Source organism: Rosa chinensis, chromosome 5 (assembly GCF_002994745.2).
Source record: "Rosa chinensis cultivar Old Blush chromosome 5, RchiOBHm-V2, whole genome shotgun sequence".
Classification (NCBI taxonomy): Eukaryota; Viridiplantae; Streptophyta; class Magnoliopsida; order Rosales; family Rosaceae; genus Rosa; species Rosa chinensis.
In genome coordinates, this window is record NC_037092.1 from 45771132 (window position 1) to 45794643 (window position 23512).

Genomic DNA, 23512 nt, shown 5'->3' on the forward strand with positions numbered 1-23512 from the left:
CAAGTACGTGCCACCAAATCAGCATGAGAAGACTAATCAAAATGCTGTTTCTTCCTCAGCTACAGTTGCTACTGCCCCGGCGAAGAATAAAGAACAAGCCTTGGTTATTAATGGCAGCAAAGAAAAGACTGCTTCATCAAGCGGACATGCCACCAAGAAACACCAAGTCTCGAAGGGCGCAGGAACTGCGTCGGAACCTGTGACTTTCATCCAGTACGACAGCGATGGGGCAGAAGTGGTATATCAGGAACTGCCGGGGAGTTATTATGCGCTCGACCAGACTGGCGCCCCGGTCAAGATAACAGCTTTATCGAAGGAAGAGGTTACGCCTGCAGTAACTCTCCAGCAATAGGCTACTACCCGCATTGTGCATGTTGGGGAAGGATCAGCAATAGCAAACCAGGCAGCATCTGGGCAAGCTACCCACCGAGCCACGATGGCACCTCCTCCGCCTCCGGGACCAGATTATGTGAGACGTGATGAGGTAGAGGAGATAATCAGATTGGCAAACCCTAGAGCCCAGCCAGATGGGGTCTATGAGGGACCTTTCCAGCCACACATCATGCTCGCACCTTTCCCCCGAGGTTATAAGAACATTATCTTCTCTACTTTTTCAGGGGAAGACACTGAAGATGCGGCGACTCATATGGCCAGGTTTAGGGTACAATGTGGCCAGTACCAGAATGATGACGTCCTCAAGTGCAGGATCTTTGGCACTTCGCTGTCGGGCGCCGCCTTCAGATGGTTTTCTAAACTCAGACCAGGGACAGTGGCGGATTGGCCGGCAATGGAACTACTTTTCCGTGAGACATTTGGGACTATTGAACCTGAAGTAGACCTAGCCTCTCTCACTCAGATGGCCCAACAGCCTACAGAATCGGCAGTCGCTTATCTTCAGCGCTTTCAAATCCAGAAAGCCAAACTGAATGTCATTCTGCCCGAAAAGGAGTTAGTCAAGTTGGCGGTCAAAGGTTTGGAGCCCCGACAACGAAAGAAGCAGTATGGCAGCATGATTCAGTCGATGGGGGAGCTCATCACAGAGGTGGGCAGTTTCGAGCATCTCCTCAGAGAAACAGATGCAAGGAAGAATGCTTCCAGAGGGACGTATGTGCCAGGTAAACACCGTACTGTAGCGACCCTGAGCTACCAGCCGGCCACCTACGACCCTTATTACCATCACAATATTGGAGAAACGGTCCAGGACGATGAAGAGGACGAGGATAATGATATAGCAGCCTATGAGCTAACCGGGAAGAAGAACCCGTCCTTGAAGCAGTTGAAGATTTCAAAGGAGCCTGTTAAGCTTAAATCAATGGCCTTCACCAAGCCGGAGTTCGCGACATATACTTATGATGCCAATAAAGCTCACGAGATCCTCGACGAGATGATCGCTGCGAAGATGGTGAAGACTGATTTTGGCCCTTTTCCGCGACCAGAGCAGTTGAAAGGAAAGAAGTACTGCAAGTTCCATAATCTGTGGAACCACAATACCGCGGACTGTGTAAAACTCAAAGACCAGATTCAGGTATGGCTTAACAACGGTAGTTTGCAGGTAGAAACTCCAATCACAGCGGCGGCACTAGTTGACGTGGATCCCTTTCCAGACACCGGGATCAATATGGTCAATGTGGATTAGAACAAGCAGCAGCGACGGAAAACAACTCTGGATTTGGTTCCGAGCAAGCAGACTGATGGGTCTATCGTAGATGAAACGCCAGCCAAGGGTAGAATTGAGTCAACCAACCAGGCTTCACCCGTGATCCTATGCTCGCGATGTAAAGAGGAGTGCGGTATCCAAATACCGCACGAGGAGGTCGAGCAGACGTTTCACTTTAGCTCTTTACCACCAATCAAGTGGGCTTCCTCGTCACGGAACTATCAGCCTTCCAGTCCAAGAGAAAGGGAGAAGACGAAATCACCACCATCCCCCAAAGACTCCAACTTATTCATGAAGCTAAAAGCAGCTGCGGTTGGTCCGAAACAGGAAGAGTCCAGGAGCGATTGCAAAGATGTGCTGACCAAGCCCTATATACCACCTGCGTCGGCTAACCCTATGAAGGAGGGCAGATGGTACACCAGGGAAAAGGGGAAGGCGTTGGAGATTAGCTCGTCCAGGAAACGGAAACTGCAGCGCAGGTTTGGAGAAGCCAAACGCGCTCTAGAGGCTTTAGATCAGGGCCTGATCAAACCTTCCCAACTGGTCAAGTCGCCCGAACAATACCAGAAAGAGATGGAAGCGCTGGCTGCTAAACCATTAAGACCTCCCCGTGGTTTTAACAAACAAACAGATTCACTAATAGGGGCCTCAAAGCCCAGTGTGTTTTGCAGGATTTCAGAGGAGCGCTCACTACCTCTTGCGCGAATGGAGAACTCCCCAACCCTGCGTCCGCATGTCAGGCACCGGCTATTCCGTGAAGCACCAGTGGCCAAAGCTTCAGTCTTTGAGAGGCTGGGGGGCAAAGACAGGGCTGGTGACACCTTGCAGTGGCGACCTAAGAAAATCCAAAGTATGGTCATCTCTACCTCAGAGGAGCGCTTGGAACCGGAGAGCACTAAGCCGGTTGTTGTGGAGCAGGAACTGGAATCACCAGAGCTTGAACATTGCAAGGTAAAAGGACTCACGGAAGAATCGTTGGTAGATCGTTTGGCTAAGCAATTCCAAACTAATATCCCGGTCGAAGAACCCAAGTTTGAGTTGGACGATGACATGGAAGGGACCGAGACAGCTGACGTTTCTTGCAACATGGTTTATGTACTCCCCGCGAGATATGCATTGCCGGTCGCTGCTCAGGATTGTGTGGAGACAGAAGAAGAGGGTGTACAGCCATTGCAGGTCACTTCAGCAGCGGCAACGGCTGCAGAAGAGGGAGTCCAGCAGGAAACCGAAGAGATTCCGAACAAGGGGTCACTCATGCACTTCTCCAAGCCAACGCCAGCTATGGTCCAGCACATGCGACCACTACACATTACGGCAGACATCAGCGGTATCAAAGTTAGCAAAATCATGATTGACACCGGAGCAGCCGTTAATGTCGTCACTACTCGGACCATGCACTTGCTTGGGATTAAGTGGGAGAAGATCCAGTCCACGTCTCTTGCACTCAAAAATTTCGCAGGCACAGTGACAAAAACCTTAGGGCTATTGTTCTTGCGCATTAAGGTCGGCCCAGCCGAGGGAGTCTATGCCTTCTTCGTGACGAATTGCTATGCGGCCTACAGTGCCATTTTGGGCAGAGACTGGATCCACAGGAGTTACTGTGTACCCTCGACACTTCATCAAGAGCTGGTTATGTGGAATAGGGAAACAGATACGGCAGAGGTGGTCAAAGCAGACCCCCGTCCATTCCCGGTCTCCGCAAATTACGTAGATTCCAGATACTATTTGGAGCCTATCACTCCATTGCAGGTTAGTGGCATAGATGATAAGGGCCGCCCCACAGGGGTGACGGCCTCTGAACTGGCACAGTGGGGGCTCACGCTCGCAAAAGAAGGCTTGGAAAGGCCTGGCCACGCTGTGCCCAAACCCTTAACCGATTAATGGATTACGACCTCTCGGAGGAGGGGATAGAGGCCTTCCACTCGATACATGAACGACTGTCATCATACATGGTGGAAAAAGAGGCTTATGATCGCATCGCGACCTTAGAGGTCGTTAATGAAGAACTTTCTGATCCGGAGGACGAAGATGAAGTCCGCATTCAACTTGCCCTGGCAGCGCTGGACGATACACCTCCCAAAGTTAGAGACCCTACTGAGAAGGTCAATCTGGGCACAGCGAGCGAGCCTATGGAGGTATCTATTAGCGCTTACCTAGAGCCTAGCGAGAAACAGAGGCTCACTGACTTATTGCTAGAATTCAAGGATTGCTTTCGCAGAGAAGTATGAGGACATGCCCGGCCTGTCACCAGACTTGGTTTGTCATCAACTACCAACTCTCCCTGACAAGAGGCCCGTCAAGCAGGAACCTCGACGAATGAATGCGGAGACCCAGATTCTCGTTAAGGAGGAGGTAGAGAAAATGCACAAGTCGGGTATTATAAGGGTCGCCAAGTATAATCAGTGGCTATCTAATATAGTGCCTGTCCGGAAAAAGAATGGCAAGATGAGAGTCTGCGTCGATTATAGAGACTTGAATCTCGCTACACCTAAGGATGTTTACCCCATGCCGGTCGCGGATATGTTGGTAGATGCTGTGGCAGGACATGAGTTGTTGTCCTTCATGGACGGTACTGCAAGATATCACCAGATTCCGGTCGCTGAAGAAGACAGACATAAGACCGCTTTCCGCTGCCCTGGCTTCGCAGGAGCTTTTGAATATGTGGTCATGCCGTTTGGCCTGAAGAATGCTGGTGCGACGTATCAAAGAGCCATGAACTTGATCTTCCACGACATACTGGGAAAGGTTTTAGAGATATATATAGATGACGTAGTCGTCAAGTCTCAGAAGAAGGAGGACCATATCACGGATCTCAGGAAAGTATTCGAGCGCATGCGAAGACATAAACTCAAGATGAATCCAGCCAAATGCTTGTTTGGGGTCCAGGCAGGAGATTTTCTGGGGTTCATAGTTCATCAGCGAGGGATTGAGGTCCCCGAAGACAAGGCGAGCGCAGTTATCAACGCGTCTCCCCCGCGGACGAAAAAGGAATTACAGCGTCTTTTGGGTAAGATCAATTTCCTAAGACGTTTTATCTCTAACTCTGCAGGCAAAATCCAACCGTTCTCGCCATTACTAAGGTTACAAGGGCAGAATGATTTTGTGTGGGAGGCTAAACATCAAGAGGCTTTCGACAGTATCAAGGCCTATTTGGTAAGCCCACCAGTCCTGGTTCCACCCAGAGCCGGGATCCCATTAAAGCTGTACATTTCAGCAGCTGAGGCCTCCATTGGCAGCCTGCTCGCTCAAGACGATGAGGGAGGTGTCGAGCATGCTATATTTTACCTTAGTCGCACATTGACAGACTGCGAGACAAGGTACACCCCTATGGAGAAGCTGTGCCTCACTCTGTACTTTTCAGCGTGCAAGTTACGACACTACATGCTATCCTTTACCACTTGCATCATCGCTCAAACCGACCTGGTCAAATACATGTTGTCCCGGCCTATCTTGAGAGGCCGCATTGGCAAATGGGTATTGGCTCTCTCTGAGTTTTCGCTCCAGTATGTACCACAGAAAGCTGTCAAAGGGCAGGCCATCGCAGACTTTCTCGCACATCATCCTACGTTAGAGATACCCGCACTAAAGGAGTTAGAGATTGCATGCACCAATACAACTCGACCAGATTTGGCGTGCATCCCTGAGTACGCGGTTTGGTACCAAGCTACAGTCTCCCTGCAGCCTTGGGTTTTATTCTTTGATGGCTCAAGAACGGACACACTGGCTGGCGCGGGGATTGTTCTAGAAAACCCGGCTGGTGACCGCTTCTCTTATTCTTTCATTCCAATGTACTAATAATCAGGCTGAATATGAAGCTCTTATCATTGGACTCGAAGTCTTACTGGAAATGGGCGTACGGGACGTTCAGATTCGCGGCGATTCTCAGCTCGTTCCAGCTCCAGGAAAAATATCGCTGTGCGAGTTGGTTGCTCGTGCCATATCTGAATCGTGCCGTTGAGCTTCTGGACCAATTTACCGATGTCGATCTGGAACATATACCACGCGAGAGTAACTTTGCAGCTAATGAGCTCGCTCAGTTGGCCACAGGAATCACATTGAAGTATGGGGTGCGCGAGCGCATTTTGAAAGTTGAGCGTCGCACATTACCTTCGTGGCTTGCCCGACCTGATCCACCAGATGATCCTGTAGTTGCGGTACTAGAACCTATTGATGTGGATTGGTGAATCCCGCTGATTGAGTACCTCAAACAACCAGATCCTGGAGCTGACAGGAGGATTCGCTTCCTCGCATTGAACTATTTCCTTCGAGGCGATGAATTACGACGACGTGGGGAGGATGGTATAGATTTTCGATGTGTCTATGGTCGCGAAGCTAAAGGATTGATGCGCGAGGTGCACACGGGGATATGTGGAGCCCATCAAGCTGGACCTAAGATGCGCTGGCTTCTGTGACGTCATGGTTATTATTGGCCCAGCATTTTGAAGGATTGTATCGCATTTGCCAAAGGTTGTGAGGACTGTCAAGCGCATGGTCCAGTCCAGCATGTTCCTAACATTCCAATGCAGCCTATTATTAAGCCTTGGCCTGCGCGAGGCTGGGCACTGGACTTGATTGGGATGATCCATCCTCATTCTTCCCTCCAGCACAAGTTTATCATCGTCGCCACTGACTACTTCACTAAATGGGTTGAAGCAGAGCCTTTGACGGAGGCTTCCGGTGCCGCCATTCGCCAGTTTATTTTCCGTAACATTCTCTGCAGGTTTGGTATCCCTGAGGTGCTGTTTTCGGACAGGGGGGCAGCGTTCATGGGAGGCCCCGTCGAGGAACTGGTCAATGATTTTGGTATTCAATTCACACATAGCACTCCGTATTATGCTCAATCTAATGGTCAAGCGGAAGCTAGCAACAAGACAATCATCACCTTACTAAAGAAGATGTTGGTAGAGAACCCTCGACAATGGCATGACACTTTGTATGAGACACTTTGGGCCTATCGCACTTCTAAACGGAATCCCACCGCCACAACGCCGTATGCGCTTATGTTCGGTCACGACGCTGTCTTACCGTTAGAAATTAACGTTCATTCTCTACGCGTGCAAGAACAGCTTCATTTGATTGGCGAGGATTACGTTCAAGCAATGTGGCAGGAGCACGAAGATTTAAGCGAGCAGCGCTTGGCCGCTTTGGACAATTTGGTGATGGAAAAACAACGTATCGCCCGCGCCTATGATAAGCGGATGCGTGGTCGTAGTTGCAAAGAAGGCGACCTCGTCTGGAAGGCCATTTTACCCTTCGGCGAAAAGTTAACCGGTCGCGGTAAATGGACCCCGCGTTGGGAGGGACCCTTTGTTATCCACCGGATCTTGGAGCGCGGAGCTTGTCACCTCAGAGACATCGATGGCGACATCCATCGCAACCCTATTAACGGCCGTTTCCTGAAGAAATATTACCCAAGTGTCTGGGAGTTCGAAGATCCACCTGATCTTGTTCTCGCCCAGGCTGGGGGGCAACCTTAATCTTCATCGGCTCGCATCATTCGGCCTTTTCTCTGTGGCCTATAGTTCTTGTCTCTGCTTCCCCGATGAACATTGGGGGGCAACTCCATATCTAATAAGCCTGATCTGAGGCTTCATTATGTAATAGCCTATACATGAGGCTTTATTTTATCATTATTGTATTATCCAAGTTATACCAGTTAACCTCAAAATTTTTTCAAAATTGAATGTCTTGACAAAGTGTGTGAAGAATAGATGCCTATACAAGAGGCTTTGTTTTAGACTAACAAATTTTTTGCAGATTTCTGTTTAAAGCAGGAATTTCATACATAAAGTGGCTTTGTGGCCAGAAGCATACAACAGAATAGAGCAATACAATTTCACATGCAATTACAAGGCCAAAGGTGGCTTTGACAGGAACGTAAGTTTAAAAGTGACCGGATCTGGTTGCAAGGAGAAGGATCTGGGCGCTACCTCAGAGCACTCTTTCCCCCTTTACTCAGATCCTCCTCCGATCTGAGTCGCCACTGCTGTCATCGGTACTAGAAGAAGGGGGAAGGAAACAATCCATCATTTTCCTTCCTTGAGCCTTTCTTCCAGGCAGGAGTTGGGGTCCGGAGCGAGCGCGACTCACAACCACATCTACCTCCTGGGGAAAACAGAAGCCTCGCACCCAGGCCCCGAAGGTAGACCGCGGGAGAAGAGCAGGCGGCCTCAAAGTGGCCTTCCGCCCTTCTGCCCCATGCTCCGGCGGACAGTCTGAAGAGACAGCCTCTTCAGAATCTGGTTCTGCCGCATTAGGAGCGTGGCGTGTTCTTCGGTTTAACTGAGACTGGCAAGTTCATCCAGATTTTTAGAAACCAAAGACACGCCACTGGACCTGAGATTAGGCCATGAGGCCTACCCAGGTCTTGAGATTAAGCCATGAAGCCTAAGAATATTGTGGCTAAGGTTGAAATCATGAAGAGAAGATTTTAGAAACTGAAGAAAGAGCAACAGGTCTTGCGAGGGTATCTGTGGGGAAGACATATTGGTTTGGTTATCGTTGTTCTTTGGAAACCGGTATTTATAGGACCAACTCTACACCGCGCGATAAGCAGTTGAGGCACTTTCAACGCCATCAATGAGAGAATCAATGCAGTTAAATGCTATAATCTCTGAAATGGAAGATATTGAAAACGCGTGGGAGGCAGGGCAGTCTCCAAGGAGGTAACCGCCCAAATTGGGGTTATCCTTTCAACGGTTTTACTTATCATTAATTATCAGACTGTAAGTGATATTTGGGCCGAGTGAAGCGGGCTAAATATTAAACATTAAATATTAAGTTGTTCATACAAAGCAAAATGGGCCTGAAGTAAGAGGCCTAAAGTTTACGACCCGCATGGGTCAAGCGAAGTAAGTGTTCATCTAGACGAAAGCTAGCGTCAGCAGCAGCTCGCTCCGCTTGTCGGACTGCTTCCCGTGCTTGAGCCAAGTTCTGAGTCATCGCTTCGAAGGCTGCTAAGGGTTGCTCTATCTGAGGTTCTTCTTGCTCAAGTTGGGCCGTCACCACCACCAACTGGGCCTTTGCTTCGATCAGTTGGGCTTGCAGGTCCTGAATGTGGGTCTGAAGGTGGTTCTGCGAGATCCGTAGGTCCCTAACTCGAATAGCTCGATCACCTAAGGAGTCGCGAGATGCCTCTGCTTGTTGCGCAAGGCTGCGATAGTAAGCCTGAACTTGCCTAGCTTGCGCGGCCGCGGTCGTTCTCTCATTAATCCGCACAGGGAGGTTTTGTAGGAGCTCGTATACCTCAACAAATTCAGCATCAGTGATAGTGCGCTCGCGGCGAAGCACCATCAAATATTCTTGAGCTCTGGCAGACGCGCCCGGCAGTAAAATGTCAGGACCCAGAAGTCGTTGTAGACCTTCCCTCGCTTCGTCTATGACTCCTGGAGGAGCCACTTCGAGTACGCTAACAAGCCTTTCCAGCCTGTTAGGAGGTTCGGGAGGCGGAACAATGGCAATAGTGCTAGCGTCAACAGCGGCCGCGGCAGGGACTTCTTGGGGCTCGACGATGTGGGCCGCTACAATTATCTCAGCTCCTACTTCTGGAACCTGGGGGGCAGGTTCTTGAGCCACCATGCCTTCACCAGCGGGCCCAGCAGGATCAGCGACAGCGACCTCCTCAGCAGGGACGTTACTCTACGATTGGGGAAAGTTTATTAAGATACACAGAGTCAATCAAGAGATGAGGCAGGGATTTTGGAATGGGGGTTACCTGTGCAACTGAAGGTTCGTCTGTAGTTGGTGCTGTTACAGGTTCTCCAACTGCCGCGTTGGGGTCAAGATTGAGCGATATGTCTGCTGGGGGTTGTACAGCGAGCGGCTCCTCAGGCGGTGCATCTGGCGGGGGTGCATTCTCCTCCGGCTCGGGTGAACTATCCTCTATGATCTGCACAGGAATTGAAGCCGAGTCGCCAACGGTGTTGATAGGAGGTGGAAGGTTTTCGGGACCCACGGGCGCCTGCACTTGTGAAGCAGTCGTTCCTTGACTGGCAGCTGAAGAGCCCTCCCCAGCGGTTCCAGACGGCCGGCGACGAACCTACAAAAGAGAAGGTTATGGAAGTCTGGGCGAAGGTGTGGATAATGCCTAGTGTGAGCTTATCGCTTCTTACTAATCGGTCAGCCGTTGGTTCATCTTCTGCCCAGGGGTCAGCGCGAGGGTCCGAGCGACTGCGCTTGCGAGTTAGAGCAGCTGCGACCTGTCAAAATCAAGGAGTTAGGACTTAACCCACAGAGCGTGATCCTGAGGATAGAGGATTTCTTACGTTTGTGGATCGTCGTCATCAGAAGAAGAAGAATCTTCGGCTGCAGGTTCAGCGAGCACTGCTTTCTGTTTTCCAGATTGTCCGGCGGCCGGGGAAGCACTGGTTGTGCGGCGGCCAGGGCGCGGCGCACTTCCCTAGTACAAAGAAATGTGAGTAAACGGAGTGAACAGTGAAGGAACTTGTAGAGGGTAAAGTTACAATACTTACCTCCGGCGGGGGTTCGCGAATTACGATTCCAGCCTGGGCCGGGCGAGGAACTCGCGCCGGTCGGATCACTTGAAGGGGCCGGGGTCCAGTAATGTCTTCAGAGAAGCGAGCGAGCATGTCGACATCGACAGGATAGGGATTCCTCAGCTCGCCAAAGATAGTTGTAAAGAGTTCGTCGTCTGGTGGGGCCCAGCAATTGACGAAGACTTCCGCCCACCAAATCTCATAACCTTCTTCAGTTCCGTCTACAGCGTCGATGACCTGGGCCCAATCAGGGAGATCAACTAGCGCGAGCGTGCTTTGTGCCGGCGGGGGCCCTGAGGGGGGCCCAAATCTGCGCCAAGAGGTGTTGCAGTTCCAGGCGTCGTATAGAGGGACTGGTACCAACTGGACAAGGCCGAACTGACGGGCGAAGTGATTAGGAGCATAGAGCTCGTAGCTGAGTTCTTCAGCGGCGATCCTGATATCCGAACAGGAGACCGCGCGGCGAAAAGCCAGGCGAGCGCGGTCGGAATAGCGAGGATCGCCAGGAAGAAAACCATATTCGAGCACAGATGGGAATCTTCTACTCAGAATTAGGTCACAATACGGCATAGCATCTAGCAAGTACAGATAAGAAAAACATTCAGAATAAGGGGGAGATAAGTACTTGTCCTCGCGGCAGAACCATCGACCTAAGAGTTGGTCGGCCGGTGGAAGTAGCGGGATATCTTCGCGGCGGAAGAGTTGAAAGTAAGTCTGGATCCAGAAATCTAAAATCCAGAAAGGACCAGATATGTTGGTCTCAAATGGGTGCATCGTCGCTTGGTACAGCATGCGATAGAGGGCTCCCAGTACCGGTTGACCGAGCCCAATGTTGCGGCCGTTGTAGAGGACCGTTGCTAAGAAGGTCCAGGTGCCACTGGGCTTACAGGAAGAGGTGCAGAATATGAACTTACACAGCCAATACTCAAGAAAGGCGATTCCACCGGTCGCGTTGTGTTCCCGTCTGTAATACGCCAACCATCGTAGGTAGGAGCCACTGTGAGCGCTGCGACCGTGTTGGGCCATAGTTGAGGTGAAGTTGACAGAGTCAAATTGGCCGTGCACATAAGGCTCACCATCAATGGGCAAGCCAGTGATGGCGAGGATATCCAACAGAGTGATGCTCATTTGACCAAATCTAAAGTCAAATGTGTTGGTGGCGGTATTCCAAAAACAGAGGAAAGTAGCGAGCGGCGAGCGATTACCACAGCGAGGAAGATGGAAATACAAATCGATAGTGTGGGTGATACCTGCCGCGTTCCAGCGAGCAAGATCTCGTGCCCGCGTCTCGCGATACCAGGAAATCTCCTGTGCACTAATGGAAGAGGGCCAATTCCCTATCTTGGCCGATGGTTCTGGGCACCCCAACCGCTAAAGTCTCCAGGAGTCCTTCAGAGGACTGGAATGGGCCGGCGAATAGGAAGGCCGTATAGAGCGATGGCATCGTTCGGAATATCGCCCTGCGGTGCTGGGCCCAACCTGGTGTGATGGTCGGGAAAACGAAGGAGTAGGGGTCGATGAATTGAGGTTTAAGATGAATGCGGGCACCGATGCTGGTGCCCCAAGTCCGAGCGGCATTTTCGTTTAGTTCTTCTTCCTGATCAATGATGATTTTCTTAGGGGGAGCCATTTCTGGTTAGTTTGCAGAGAATATGTTGGCAGAAATGGTTTTTCTAGGCTTGAGAGACTGGAAGGGTTTCTGAAGTGACAAGGTTGCGGCTGTGAGTTTAAATAAAGGATTTTGTGAGGGAAACGATGCGACAGAAAGCGTTTCACAAACGGAAAGACGCGACCTTCATTAATGGCATCGTTTCAAGCGACCGGCACGTCTTTCTAAGTCCCCTTCAATCAGTTACACCCCAGCGGGCCTGATTTCGCGGCCTGGGGGGCAATGTTTGAGCCCAAAAGTAATTTTGGCAAGATCCTTTAGTGGATTTAGCGTAGCGGGCCGATACCTGCGGCCCAAAAATAAGCCTACTTGGGTTTGCGTTATAGCTTCGCCCATTCCGTAATCCATAAGGAAAACGAAACCTTATTGGAGTCAAGTAGCAAAGATTGAATAGGAAACTTCAATCAATAATCCTTCGGTAGCAAGAAACAGTCGAAGACCTAGGTATAAATACTAGGGTTCAAGGACACAAAAAGGACCTCTCTCTCTAATCAATCAATCCCAGCGATTACAAAGCCTCCCCGGAGCAAACCTTCAACCTCGTTGAAACCCGGTGACTGCCCGCCAGTCCTAGTCTCCTCGCGAGCCGACTATCAGCATCACCAGATCAACCCGGCGACCGTGCTTCCAGTCCTAGTCTCCCCGCAAGCCGACTGCTAGTACTACTGCCACTGACACACCCAGCGAAGCAAGGGTAACGCCCTCGCAACCCAGCGAAGCTAAAGTCATGCTTTAGCAAGACCCGTGCTTTCTCCAACTTCCCAATGATTGCTCTGCTCAGCCTACAACGTTGAGTATCGATTTTGGTGACCGAAGAGATCACACCCAAAGTCCTTATCCGTAAGGCAAAAGTCCTTTTCCGAAAGGCAAGAGAAGAACCCTGTGACGAGGTTGGTGCTCTCCTCGTCCACAGCGCTTGAAGAAGAAGTCAGGTCAAGGGACTACCCCAACGACTGCACCCCGCGGTGCTGGCACGCCTGCGCAATCACTCGCTCAAAAGAGATAGTTTGCAAGCCAACTGGTTTTGGAGCCAAACAGCTGTCAAAGGCTTGCCTCCACGTCTGCACACAGAGGAACCCTTATTTTGCTAGTGTTTCAGCTATATCGAGAGATGTTCCGTCCAACTAAATCACGGGGTGTCTCGACCTGCCACTATTACTATCGGTCTAGGTTATCTATAAAACAAATGAAGGTTAGAGAGAAGACCGGGTGTGCCGGCCTTCAACGCTCCGATGCCTAAGTCAATATCGTTATAAGATAATGATAATGGAAAGCGATAGTAAACAGTTACCACTTTTGGTCGTTGGAAATGACCTTCATGTAATGGGTTTGTAGGGGCTTGGTTTCATTTAGTTCGGTGTGGGACGTTTGAGCTCTCGATACCTCCTCAAGGGGTATCGGGATCCTTGGCTGGGAGCTCTTTCGTTACCTTGTGATGGTTAGATAAGCCTTGTGCTTCCGGTACTTGTGCCTGGGAGGTATATGCATACCAACAGCTGGGATCTTTGATCGGTAAGTTTCTACAGGCGGATCCTTTCCCTTTGAATTGAGGGTTGGCTGAATAGCAATTTAGGGCTTTGATAGATGTTTGGCATCGATAATGGAGTGATTGGAGCTTTGGATTCAAGGAAGGCATGAAGGTTGTAGTTCATCTCTATTATGAAAAGTTCAAGGGGCTTTGTAGGGCGTGTGAGTTATTTACGCACGGGGCAGAGGTATGTGACTGGTTCTTGGCACAACAGACTGCAAAACTTGTGGTGGCTAAGAGTACGGTTTCAGTGCTGATGCCAGCAATGATTAATACTGGGGTCGAGGCTAGAAATGGTGAGGCTAAGGCTGCAAGTTTAGTTGCAGTGGAGCCGGCCAGGGTTTCGTGGACACATGAGGCTAGGCTTTCAACCCCTAGCACGACGGTGAGTCTGGCAATGGAACTTAGGGTTCCTGCATCAGCTTTGATGAGGTTATTCTTGGCTGTAGACCTGAATTCAATTCGAGGGTGGGAATTTGAGGTGGGCAATGCATTGCTCGTGGAGGTTGTGAAATTGGTGGTAGTGGTGGATCATCTAGAGGAGGTGTTGCATCTTCCAGGGGCTTGGAGAGAGGCCCAAGTTACCCTAACTAGGGTAGGGAAGAAATCTAAACTCTCTGGGGTGGTTGACTTTGCACCATTGAATGCTGAAGAAGACTTTAATCTGCCTAACAAGTGTGGTGTGGTGTGGTGTACATCTCATCCGAGAAAATAGGTCATCCAAAAGGAAGCAAGAATACTTCGAAGCTATCTCTAGGGTGCCTAACCCTAAGAAGAAGTAATTTCCAAAGAAAGGAGCAAACATGGTGATGGAGGAAGCGGAAGTAGAAGACCGGGGAACTTATGAGGCTATGGAGGAAATGGAGGGTGCAGTTGTTATGGAGGTTGTGGAAGTTGATCGAGGAAACTTCTATGTTGAAGAATGATGGGGATGGTGTCACTTTGTTTCTTGAGATTGCACCAAGCTCAAGTTAGGCTTGAGGAATGTCGCCAGGGATCCCGCAAAGCCTATGCTATTTTATTTCCTCGTATGTAGTATAGGGTAGTTTCTGGATGTACTTAACTATTTCCTTAAAAAAGTTGAATTACTTAGGTAATGGCTTTATCTGACAGCCCTGCATGAGTGGATAATTATGTGTACTTTTGCTGAACTACAATTGAGTTGACATTTTGATTACACTCATTTCTATGTGCGTAATTACATTTTAAATACTAGAATTAAGCTAATATTGAAGTCAATTATTATGTAATTAATATATTTTTATTTATTTGTAGGTAATAAGCGGAGTTGCGGAAATTGAGAGAAAATGACGCAATATGGGAGCAAAGTAGAATTTTTGACAAAATCAATGTCTTAATTGAAGGATTACCCACCCAAAACTTCAAGGATTCATCAAAGGCTTCTCCTCTACAAGATTCAAGACTTGGGTAATTGTGGGAGTTATAATTCAAGGATAGTCATGTTAGTTTTCTAGCTAATTGTGGCTACCCTTGTTTTCTCCTATACTTCTCTTCTCTTTTGTATTTGAATTTTGTAATTTTGATGTCTATGATTATGGGTTGTGAGTAATTTCCTTGTTGGGGGTTAGGGTTGTGTGCCCTAACCCAAATTTTGTGTAAAAGATGTTTAATTTAATGTAATGATGCAATTTTCATATAATGGATGCTTATATCAATTATTGTTAGGTTGAAATGCATGTGTAAGAGCTTAGTCAACTCTAGGGTGTGTATTTTGAGCATATCTAGGACGGAGTTAGAGGCTTGATCGCCGCTAATTCCTAAGCTAGAAACCTTCAATTTCGTATTCGAGGGGTTATAAGTATAGTGATTTAAACCTGTTGCGTGATTGCGCGGGGGGTCACTTAGTAGTCTAATTCCTCGATCTCTAGGCCTCTTGATATGAATTAGGGACCCTTGAACCGGCTCTAATTCATGTCAAGTGAGTTCCTACGACCCTTGAATCGGAGTAGGAATACCATGAAAGGGAACTTCGTCCTTGAGCCTTGAAACGCTTTGGATATGACTACCGCCAAAGTAGGAGATTTGCATCTGCATTAGATTAGTTTTCGACATATGAGATTTGGTGAAGGAACCTCCCTAACACCTGGCATTCTCATTTTTATTGTTTACATTTTATTTTTATTTTTATTGCTATACATTTCATTACTTTGTGTTAAGTTAGAATCAACCCGCAGACATTAAACTCTTCCACTCATTTGTGCATATCCACCACTAAACTCCTAGTTTTGATTAGGCTTTGGTGAAAATCAAAGCCGAGCATTATTAAGGCTTGGTGCCTTAGAATAGAATTTTTGTTTATTTGTTCTTCTTTTGGATGCTTATTGACTTTAGTTCCGACTACCCAAGGATTGTGAGTTAGCTACTAATCTCCGTGGTACGATAATTTTGGGCTCTATCTTGACATGATTCGTACGCTTGCGAGAGTTTATGATTCAAGTCACATTTCTCAACAATATATATATATATAGTTATTTTCTGAAAACTATACCATTATACATGGCGGCATCTGCAACCGAAATTCATGTTTCACTGTCATATATATGCTTTTCTTTTGTTTGAGGAAAAGCTGTCATATATATATATATGGATTAATTTCAGTTTATCCCCCTGAGGTTTGGGGGTGTCATCATTTCACCCCCTCTACTTTCAGTTTTGAATTTTTACCCCCTAAACTTTTCAATTTCAATCAGTCTTGTCCAATTTTTACTGTTCCGTCCAAATTGGATGTTAAGTTTGACTTTTGAGGGCTAAAATGGTCTTTTCAACATAAAAAATTTAAAAATAATTTTTTTTTTTTTTGTCTTCAACCTATACACCACAAATTATAATAGGTTTATAAAAACAAAAAAATATTCTAGGTGGTTGAATGCCACTAACTGGTCTACGATATTTATAATATATCTCCGATAAAGTGAAGAATTTTAGAATATACCCCCAATAAAGTGAAGAAATATCTGTAAAAAATATTTTTACACTTTATCTGTAAATAAATATCTGTATATCCCCAATAAAGTGAAGAAATATCTGTGTAAAATCATTTTTGGTCTGCGATATTTGTGATATATATCCAATATTTATCTGTAAATAAATATTTGTAAAAAATGATTTTACACAGATATTTCTTCACTTTATTGGGGATATACAGATATTTACTGGATAAAGCGTAAAATCATTTTTTATGGATATTTCTTCACTTTATTGGGGATATATCCTAAAATTCTTCAATTTATTGGATATATATCACAAATATCGTAGACCAAAAATGATTTTATACATATATTTCTTCACTTTATTGGGGATATACAGATATTTATTTACAGATAAAGTGTAAAATTATTTTTTACAAATATTTCTTCACTTTATTTGGGATATATCCTAAATTCTTCACTTTATCAGAGATATGTCACAAATATCGTAGACCAGCGAGCGGCTTTCAACTACCTAGAGTATTTTTTTTGTTTTTATAAACCTATTATAACTTGTGGTGTATAGGTTGGAGACAAAATTTAAAAATAAAAAAAATAAAAAAAAAACTAAAAAGCAGAAAAAAAAAAATAAATAACAGAAATTATTTATTTATTTTTTTTTTATGTTGAAATAACCATTTTAACCCTCAAAAGTCAAATTTAACGTCCAATTTGGACGGAACAGTAAAAATTGGACACGGCTGATTGAAATTGAAAAGTTTAGGGGGTAAAAATTCAAAATTGAAAGTAGAGGGGGTGAAATCATTTCACCCCCAAACCTCAGGGGGGTAAACTGAAATTAATCCTATATATATATATATATATATATATATATATATGCTTGTTTTGCTATTTAAAGCTAGTCTAACGATTGTCTTCACCTGCTCAGTAACGCAATAAAGAAATTATGCACAATCACTCTTGGATCTAAATTCAACGGTGACTGAGCATAATTTTCTTGCTCAATAACTCAGCAAGTGAATATTACTGTAAAACCTAATTACTAGCAGTTATTCCATTCTATTCGTGGATTAAAGAGTCGACCAAGTTTGAGTTTTACAAATATATGTGGGGTTTGCACATAAGAGAGAACTATTTGATTATTGATAAGAGATTTGTTTTTAAGATAAAATGTCAATATTCTAAAAATACGAAATTATAAATTAGGACTCATTCCACGAAGTTTCAAAATAAAGAACAAGTACTTCACCAGATCCAACCAATTATAGCTCAGTAAACAAGAAACAAATACATTTCTCAAGATAAGTGTTAGAACACGGGCGAAACCTAGGTTTCGTGGAGTGGCAGCGGCGCACTTCCCTCAGGCAAGGTGATGACCGTGGGAGTGATGAGGTACGGAGGTGGCGCGGGGCTGGTTCTACACGACGATCGTGGGGTGCAGCCGGAGTTTTTTCGATCAGAGGCTTTTCTGGTCAGAGGCTTCTCTGATCGTTTTCTGGAATCGATCCACCATTCGGCGACAGAGGATTGTTGCTTCAATCTGGGCGGCGTCCGAGAGTTGAGGATTAGGATCTGAGCGAGGCGGCATCTGTCTGTGGCAAGCTTCCGAGTTCTCTGCGGCGGTGAGCTTGTATTTGAGGGGAGCAGGTTGCGTCGGAAAAGGGAGGCTGCGTCTGCTTGCTAAGGCAGGTCTGGGTCGGGCTTCTCTTTCGAATGACGATGATGGAGGAGCGAGGCCGGCCACCGGAGTGATGGGTGGACGGCTGTTTCTCGATGGCCGGTGCTAGGCCAATCTGCGGGGTGGAGTGGAGTGGGTGGGTTTGGGCTCTGGGTGTTGGACCTTGGGCCTCAGCCTGCCTGGGTTGCAGCAGTGCAACCTAGCTGGGCTAGCCCACCTGCTTGTCCTCCTCCTTTTGGCTTGGGCTTGGGATGGGTTGTTGAGGAGTGGCTTTGTCCTATACTATCTTAGCTTGAAGAGGGTTCTGTGTTGGTTGCTGCGATGTACACCATGGAGGTCTTAGGCGTCAAAAGTTTCCAAGACAGAGCTTTGATCTAAGGTTGTGTAGGCGTAGGTTTTTATGTTGTTTTCTTTTTCGAATAAGTGAGCTTTGCTCACCTTTTTTTCCTTGAAGTTCCTTTAGGTTTTGTAGTTTTTTCATTAGGAGTTCTTTGGCTGCTCTGACAGTCTCTGTATTGTGCTTGAACCTATATTATGAGTGGTTTCTTGAAACCCTCAAGCTTGATGTAGTGACGTCGTTTTTTAATGGGACCTGATTCCGTTCCCCTAAAAAAAAAACATTTCTTGAGATACTATAGTAAAAGAATTTCAATATTATATACTTTCTTGCATTAGTTCTCTATATTTTAGCTATATTTAAATTTATATTATTTATTAAATGAGAAAGAAATAGTTTAAACGTCTATATAAATTACATATCTTCTTATATATAATTAAGAACTACCATAAATGTCCTCACATAAGATAAATATTAATAAACAAACTATTTGTATATAAGGATAAGATAGTCAATAGACTATATCATATTTGAAAATTTTGCAATATCTCCCATGAAAAAAGGAGAATCTTTCCAAAAATCAAGAGATGTTTTAGGGAATCAGAAATTGAGAGAAATTCGATGTGTCTTCTCATTGATAATAGGGGGGGCTTCTTTATATAGAGGATTACAAAGCATAGAATCTCAATCATACAAGGAAAGTAATAGTACATTGAATAGGAATCTAGATCCTTCTAATATAACCCTATTACCACTAGGTCAAGAAACCTAGAGTTTGGGCCAAACACAAATTAGGGTTTTACTTGAACACTCCCCTTTGTGTTGCCCAAACACGGTGCTTCTCTCATTGCCTCACTAAAAACCTTGCCGAGTAACAAAAACCCAGTGGTACAAAAATAACCTCAGTCGAAGGGGAAAAAGAGCACACCCTTCACGTTTCGAGGTGAACATGTAAACATCCCCCCTTGATGTCTGCGCCTCCCCCTGATGACTATGATCATGGGAGTTCAGATAATTTCCACAAGCCAATTCTTGCCACATGTTTCTCGAACGTGGATTTAGGCAATGACTTAGTAAACAAGTCTGCCACATTGTCCTCAGATCAAACCTGGTTCACTTTGATCTTGAGGAGCTTCTGTTGTTGCAGATTGTAGAAGAATTTGGGCGATATATGCTTGGTGTTGTCGCCTTTGATGTAGCCTTGCTTCATCTGTTCAATGCAAGCAGCATTATGCTCATAAATGCTTGTTGGCTCATCTGTGGTAGACTTCAGACCACAATTGCTTCAAACATGCGTAACTATGGATCGAAGCCATATACATTCACGAACTGCTTCGTGAAGAACAATAATCTCTGCATGATTCGAAGAGGTAGCGACTAAGGTCTGCTTTGTAGACCTCCAAGATATCGCTGTCTTTCCCATGATGAATACATAGCCAGTTTGGGAGCGACCTTTGTGTGGGTCAGAGAGGTACCCAGCATTAGCAAAACCTTCCAAAACACTTATATCGTTTTGGGATAGGGAGAGGGGACGCAGTCCACCATGTATGGCATCCCTTACGCTTGATGAGTCCGAATCCTTCTTCTCTCTATAGGGATAGAGCAAGCCCATATCGATCGTACCACTTAGGTATCGAAAGATATCTTTAACACTAGTCCAATGGCATCGTGTTGGAGGAGAGCTATATCTAGCTAGCAAGTTCACAGCGAATGAGATATCCGGTCTTGTGCATTGTGCTAAGTACAATAATGCGCCTATTGCACTTAGGTAGGGCACTTCTGCCTCTACCACTTCTTCATCGTCATCTTTTGGATGAAATGGATCCTTCTTTGGATCAAGACTACGGACGACCATTGGGGTGCTTGAAGGCTTAATCTTGTCAGTGTTGAAACGCCTAAGCATCTTTTAGGTATAAGCTGATTGATGAATCAGGATACCATCTGTACGGTGCTCAAGTTCCAAACCGAGGCAAAACCGTGTTTTCCCAAGATCTTTCATCTCAATCTCGGATTTCAAGTGTTCAGCGGTTTCCCTTAACTCTTTAAGGGTGCCAATTATGTTCATGTCATCGACATAAACCGCTACTATTGCAAATCCGGATCGGGTCCTTTTTATGAACACACATGGGCATAGTTCATTGTTGACATATCCCTTTCCAATCTAGTACTCACTTAGACGGTTATACCACATCCGTCCGGATTGTTTTAATCCATATAGTGAGCTTTTCAATCAAATCGCAAACGCGCTCTGTGGTTTAGAGCCACTTGATTTAGGTAGCTGAATTCCATCTGGAACTTTCATGTATATTTCCGTATCTAGATCCCCATATAGATACGCTGTAACCACATCCATAAGCTGCATGTTCAGTTTTTCGGAAACTACCAAACTGACAAGGTAGCGGAACGTTATGACATCCATTACGGGGAATATGTCTCCTCGTAGTCGATTCCAGGGCGTTGTGAGAAGCCTTGCTCCACAAGGCGAGCTTTGTACCTTACAATCTCATTTTTCTCATTACGCTTTCTAACGAATACCCATTTGTGACCAACTGGTTTGGTGTTGGGCAGTATTGGTACAACTTTGCCAAATACCTCTCTTTTTGCTAGAGAATCAAGTTCTGCCTGGATCGCATCTTTCCATTTTGGCCAATCAGCTCTACGTTGGCATTCATCAATGGAGTGTGGTTCGATGTCATCGGTCTCAATAATCTCACGCGCCACTGAATACGCGAATACATCATCAATGATGATAGAGCTTCTTTCCCACGTCCCATGTACACTAGTGTAATTTACAGAGATCTCTACGTTCTCAGGGATAAGTTCTGACATTGTGGCGTCCCCCAATGATGTCTCTTGGACATAACCATAATCCGGAACATTCTCATGGGACGGATTTTGAGTATCGATGATCAAAGGATTTGTTTGTGCCTCATTCGCTCTCTTTCTAGGGCAAGTATCATTCGAACCAATTGGTCTACCGCGCTTCCTTGCGAGACTTGCGGCCATAGACACCACATCATTGCCATGCTGGGCAATGGCGCCATCTCCTGGTGTCACAGGAGTGGCGTGATGTCCAGTATTCGGGGACATCGATCCTTGCAAGCAAGTTTGCAGCAAGCATGTGTGATCTCGTCACTTTGGCAACATCAGAAAACGCATCAGACAGAGTGTTTGCTACGTTCTGGAGCTCGATTATTCGTCGCACTTCAAGTTCGGACTGTGTGGTACCGGGATCGAGATGAGACATAGTGGGGATAGACCACGACAATTCTTGTCGTTCCTTGATAGGAGCATTTTAATGCGACGTTTTAACTGCATTTCCCTACATTTTTCTGCGCCATTTCCTTGAAAAATCCCTGTTTGGGAAAGTCTCCATTCTTTGATTGGGAAAGTTCCTTATTGTAGAAAGTTTCCATTTTTGTAGTTTCCATTTCTCATTTCTGGCAAGTTTCCATTTTCAGTTTAGGAAAGTTTCTATTTTTCATTTTTAGTAAGTTTCTATTTTCATTTTTAGAAAGTTTCTATTTTCAGTATAGTTTCTATTTTCAGGACCTCCGAGCTAAAAGTGGAAATGAACTCACGAATGGAAAGAGGAGCTTGCGAACGTCAAGACGAGCGAATATGAGAAGAAAAGGGTCACACAATTGAGCAGAAATGAAGAAATAAGCTTTCCTAATCCAACTAGGAAACCCTGCGAAATGGAGGAAGGCTTCCCAAGCAAGTTTCCAACGCAACCATGAAAAAGAAATGGAAAAATAATGTGTCTAGACGTTGGAGGATGAGAAGGCTTGAAGTTGAAGCAACAAGCCCCAAGAACCCTACGAATTGAGTTGGATTTTCGGCAAAATGGATCAAGGCCCATGAAAGCCCATGGAATTAGGGTTTGTGACGCAAAGATGTAACCCTAGAGATGTTTTTCCGTGAAAACCAAAGGGGGAAGAGAAAGATGGCGTGAAAATCAAGAGGAAAATAAAAGATTACGCCAAGAGATTTTCTAGGGTGGAGTTTAAGGAAAGAAATCAAGAAAAGGTTCAAAACAAGTCAGATTCGTCCCCTATTTTTTCTAAATATATTGTTGCCGAAATTGGTGAAGAAAATCAGAAAATATCTCTATATATTTCGGCAATAATATATACTTAAGGGATTTAGACTTATTTTGGAGAGTTTACTAGGGCTTACTTGGCAATTTCTCATTGGTGGAAGCTATGTGGAGTTATTAATTTAATTCCTTGGAAAATAACAGAAAATCCACAGCTTGGAGACCAAGTTTGGCCGTTCCCTATATATACTCTCTACCCTAGACGTCTCAGACACCACTTTACAATTCAGAAAATTCTCTCTACGCGCGAAAGCTCTCTCCATTCTCTAGTTCAACCTTTGGCGTTTTCAAGCAAGGAAGGAAGAAGCAAGACCAAGCCGTGAGCATCTCCACCATTCCACCTTGAAGCCGTGCACTTTGAAGCTTGCTTTCAAGTTTCATCGTTTCATCATTCGAGTTATTCATCCACCTCTCCATTCACGGTGTAATTCAACCTTCTTTCTTGTAATCACTTTTGATTCTTCTTGTTTGATTTCGTTGGAAGTTGTTCTAGTTAACGTTTATGTTTGAACAAGGTTTATAATCTGAAATTTTATGATTGAATAAAGGATTTCGAATTCTATGTTGTGATTCCAAAGTTGCTTATGTGTGATTGTTCGATTGAATTTGCTTTATAGATATCTTTTGTATTTTAATCTTATGTGGTTTGAAACACTTAGGGTTTTGATATGAATGGTGCTAGATTTAAGAACATGATTCAACTTTTTGTGTTATGAACTTAAATCAAAAGTAGTAAAGGTTTTGGACAAAAATCGAATTCAATTGAAAAGGATTGCAATTAGGTGAACTTATTCATACTAAGTTGTACACTTGAGTTGATAGCCTTTCTATGTGTTTCATGCGTTGAATGTGTATGATTGACTAGCTTTCTAGGGCTTGATTACATGTTTGATAGGATTAGTCTATGTGCTTTCACTTAGATTAATTAGTGTTGAAAGTAAAATATGGGAAATCGTTTGCTTTCTAATGTTTCACATGATCAACTCCTTTCACATGACTTGGAAGAACAATGTAGGGTTAATTCGAATTTGATCATGAACTTGGTTTTAATCTTTGTTTCTTACATTTCATTCTTGTATTTTTGTTTTTGTTTATACTTAG